Genomic DNA, 5,294 nt, shown 5'->3' with positions numbered 1-5,294 from the left:
TAATAGGTCTCTTCTTTCAAGCTGTCTACTTTCAAGGGTATTGGCTTTTAAAGGTAGAAATTGCGGCGGGCTAAGTAAGTCATCCTCCCGTCGCTGCAGAAATCATACGAGTGATCCGACAAGGAAGAAAGAGAACAATTAGAGATCATTTGGCAAAGAAGCTTTCCATTGCTTTCACTCTAGAGCCCTTTGTCTTTTGTGACCCCTTCTTTAAGAGCAAGGGGGGCGGGGGACTCTCTGAGAACCAGGATAGGGGCCTCAGTCACAGCCTCACGGCCTAGTCTTTCATCTAGCATCACAGTGAGAGCAGCACAAGTGCCAGTGTCTGCCAAGCCAGCCACTTTAATCAACTTAATGCAACAGATGCTGACGGTGGTGGCGGCTCGCGAGGCCCCAGGTCAGATTCAAAGAGGACCACCGATGGATGGCGATGATGACACTGAGTGGATGCTTTTACTTTTCACTGCATGGGCTCTGTCTGTGTCTAGAGAGTACATGTAGTAGGAGTTAGGGATGGAGGTATATAGGGATGGAGGGATGGAGGGATGAAGGGATGGAGGGATGGGGGAGACGAGGGTTGGGTCGTTGGACATGCAGTCAGACAACACTCAGACAACCTGTCAGCCAAGCCAGGCCATGCTGGTCCCCTATCCCCTCTATCCCTATCCTCGTCTGTACAAGGGGATACACAATCCTTCTGATATGAAGTGTTTGTGATGGACCTTTGTTTAGTTCAAAGGTTTATACCTCTTTATTCCAAAATCCCTTTGTTGAGCCTTGGGCCTGAAATATGTATCACTGTCCCTTTCATTCCAGCCCTCTGAGGGAAAAATCTAAGCTTGAAGTTTCTCTCCGAGAGTCGGTTTGAAATGGAGAGTCCATCCACACAGTGTCATAATGCTGACCTGATTCCCAGTGCTAGGAAGAGGTCGGAAGGGAAAGGCCAGTAGAAATGTCTGACCTTCGGACATGGAGATACACCAGACCTTTACAACATGTTGATACTGACAGGTTTACCACTATGGCTGGTACCCTTATTGGACGTATGTATTATTATATTGTTGTATTCTTTTTTGCTATTTGATGTATTGTTGAATGTTTTTTCTTCATTAAACTTCATGCTGAACTTAGTTTATGCACTCCAGCATATTTAGCATTTATCTTTCAACTCAACCCTTTTCATTTATACAGACATTTGTGTCAGATTGTTCATCCGTGTGGTTAAGTGTGTGGTGATGTGGTGAGGTGCAGTGCACCATGTTTTGTAAACTGTTCAAATCTAGGCCAGTGTCAGGATCGTTTGTGAAGGATGTGAAGTTTGATCCTGCATTCACGGAAATCTCAGTTTAATGTAACATTCTGTGCTAACGAAAAATTCAAGAATATTAAAACATTTCACAACCACATACAGTGGAAATCACTTTTCTGCCTACCATACCTGCAAAAGCCCACAGTAAAAATCACTGAGCTGTGTAACGTGACATGGGCATCTCTTCGATTTTTTTTGTAATTGAGTCATAGAGAGCTAATGGTGTTTCTGCCTGTCTGTATCTCCTGTTGTAGATTAGACAGGCAATTTAATTGAGCGGTGTTAGCTGCCATATGAGAGGACAGAGAGACAGACAGAGACACACTGCTCCCAGGCATGATATTGTTTTTGACTTAGCAAAGTGCTGAGCTCTGCACCTGACCGAACACAGAGACAAGGAGACACTCGACCCCTGAAGGAACTAGGAACTAGCTACCCAGACAGACTGGTGAGAGGACTCCTCTTGCCTTCTCCAGTAATAACATAAACCCTTTTCACACTACCGAGCTGAGCCTAACCAAGCCAAGCCGAGCTGGCCTGGATACACATCCACCTTACCTTCTCCAATAACAAAGTGTAGTCATCCAGAGAGGGACCAAGACCTTGATATTCTAACACAGGCTGATTATATTTTCTCTGCGTACACAGTTCTCATCCATTGTATATCAGTACTGTTCTTTAACAACAATATCAACTAAAAAGTAAAGATATGTTTATTTTCATCATCAATAATTCATATTGTTCTTGGAATTCATTTTAGAAAGAGCGGGTGAAAGAGAGACTGAGAAAGAGAGCAAGAGAGAGAAAGAGAGATACAGCAAAGCTATATCAACTTTCTAGCTTTATCTAACACCGAGAACATACCAATCCAATGCACTTCAGCTTTATATATCTATATTTTCTATTCTCTTGAGCTGGCGTTTTGTTGTTCCTGGAAAACACAATTGAGTGTTTGTTTTCATCTTTAGGTAGGTCCTCTTTGGGGAGTTTCTCTCACAGGGGTCAAACCACAGATTAATAGGGCTGGGTAATGAGTTCCCTAGAGTAAGTGTCCGGGTCTACACCTCCACCTCATCCCCCCTTTTCCTCATCCTCCTCTTCATTATCTCCTTCTATCCTCCTGTGATGGATGGATGGTGGCAAGTATCATTCACACTCACATATCTAAAAGATATGTGGAGACAACAGCTATACTACTGCTGTATTTGCTCAGAGGCTGCGTTGTTTTTCTTTCTATTTGTGTTTGTCGTCATCCATGTTGAACTGTCACAGCTGTCTCTCTCTTGTTGTTCGGTGTTTCAAATACTGTGTCCCAAATGGCACCTTATTCCCTATATAGTGCACTACATAGGGGAAGGGTGCCACTTGGGACGCAGCCTAGGAAGTAAGAGCAACAGGAAGGAATGTTAAGTTGCTCCTTTGTTTTTCTGAGGTACTTAAAGCAGCAGCTTAGTGTAGTTCCATATCTGGTAGATTCCCACCAAGTCTTTGATGTAATCAAAGCCCTTGATGCTCAGACCAGAACGTTGAGATGAATATGAAACCAGTCAAGAGCAATATGAATGACAAGGTATTATGCTTGCAGATTGATAAGGCCTAATGGAAGTACAGCATTATGCAATGATACAAGGCTCTATTCCTGGAGGAGCAATACTATTCCAGGAATCTTCTATGTAGGAACACTGAAAATGTTCTGTTGAAAAATGTAAAGGCCATGCTGATTTGTATTGAGGTTGTACTGAGAAATCTTCAACAGACTATTGACAATGATGGAGATTGGGATTGCTCAGTAAGGCTGACTGAAGTTAGCGCTTCTCTCTTTTTAGACTGGGATGGCTTGGCCCATTATGAGATAGCTACATAATGGAGAATTGTAGATCAGTAAGCAAGTAAGCTACACAAATAATGTATTGAAAAAAGGTTAAGGTAGCCTCAAGGAATTTCGGTTATGCTGTTTAACACTTGACCATAGACTAATTTATATAATGGACCAAGTAAACACCTGCCTTCTGCCCCATTGCACTATACTTGTATTAATCAGCGAAATTCCTAACACATACAGTGGCTTGCGAAAGTATTCACCCCCCTTCGCATTTTTCCTATTTTGTTGCCTTACAACCTGGAATTAAAATGGATTTTTTTGGGGTTTGTATCATTTGATTTACACAACATGCCTACCACTTTGAAGATGCAAAATATTTTTTTGAGTGAAACAAGAAATAAGACAAAACAACAGAAAATTTGAGCATGCATAACTATTCACCCCCCTAAAGTCAATACTTTGTAGAGCCACCTTTTGCAGCAATTACAGCTGCAAGTCTCTTGGGGTTTGTCTCTATGAGCTTGGCACATCTAGCCACTGGGATTTTTGCCCATTCTTCAAGGCAAAACTGATCCAGCTCCTTCAAGTTGGATGGGTTCCGCTGGTTCCTTGATGGCCAAAAAGCTCAATTTTAGTCTCATCTGACCAGAGTACCTTCTTCCATATGGCTTTTGGCGAATACCAAACGTGTTTGCTCATTTTTTTCTTTAAGCAATGGCTTTTTTTCTGGCCACTCTTCCATAAAGCCCAGCTCTATGGAGTGTAAGGCTTAAAGTGGTCCTATGGACAGATACTCCAATCTCCGTTGTGGAGCTTTGCAGCTCCTTCAGGGTTATCTTTGGTCTCTTTGTTGCCTCTCTGATTAATGCCCTCCTTGCCTGGTCTGTGAGTTTTGGTGGGCGGCCCTCTCTTGGCAGGTTTGTTGTGGTGCCATATTCTTTCAATTTTTTAATAATGGATTTAATGGTGTTCGGTGGGATTTTCATTTCACTTCACCAATTTGGACTATTTTGTGTATGTCCATTACATGAAATCCAAATAAAAATCCATTTAAATTACAGGTTGTAATGCAACAAAATAGGAAAAACGCCAAGGGGGATGAATACATTTGCAAGGCACTGTAAGTGATGATTAAAATGTAAAACGTCACCCACACCGTAATGGTAACTTAAAATGTAAAAATCTCTCTGATGAGCAATGCCAACCCCTGAGATATGTCTAGAATCCATAACAGGGTCTCTGATTAAGGGTTTTGGGGAGTGAGGTTATAATCAGGGAGGTGGAGTAGACTCCCGTGGTCAGACATCTTTGTCCGGCATCATTAGCTGACCTTCCACACATTGCATTGTAGGGAATAACCACAGGGAGCAGGACAGATAGGCCGGTCATCACAGGAGATACAGGAGACGGATACTGGGAGGTGTTTGCTTTATGCTAAACCATGGAGAGATACTAATGACCTCTGTGCTTTTGCATTAATGGTGACTACGCCACCTGTCCGTCACAATGTCTGTGTCCCAAATGGTACCCTATTCCCTATGTAGTGCACTATGGGCCCTAGTCAAAAGTAGTGCACTATAAATGGAATAGGGTGCCATTTAGGACACAGACATTACCATGCAGTAGAGCTAGAGGACTATGGAGAGGTTTCTACAGCGCTTAGGCAGTTTAACCAGGGAATTGGTGGCCATTGGTACTATGTAGAGGGAGAGTTAGGGGTATTTTAGGGGACAAACCAGTATATTAATGAATATAGTGTTGATCACAAATGTTTAAAATAATTGGTTCATGATCATATTAGAACTGAAACAACTCTTTGCCATGTCATTTTGGCTACCCTTCTTTCTATCTCTTCCATTTATGTGAACCATGTTACTTTTTGTCTTTTGTGACGGGGCCCTTGGTCTTGTCATTTCTCTCTCATGCAATGGCTACTAGAACCTTCAGTAGATAGGAATAACTTAACATCAATGCTCACACAAAAGACTGTTCTTATTTCTGCCATGTTCACCTCATTTAAAGACCCAATATATCTCCTGCAGAGATGCAAAGCCTTCTGAATAATAGCTTATGACCCTTTTTTTCTGTGTGTGAAGGGAGATAGCTGATTGTCTATGGATCGTTGGAGCCCATCACCTTTCTCTCCTGTTGAACCCCTGATAA

Source organism: Coregonus lavaretus, assembly GCF_964263955.1.
Source record: "Coregonus lavaretus genome assembly, chromosome: 6".
NCBI classification, from domain to species: domain Eukaryota; kingdom Metazoa; phylum Chordata; class Actinopteri; order Salmoniformes; family Salmonidae; genus Coregonus; species Coregonus lavaretus.
Note: the sequence above shows the minus strand (reverse complement) of the source record.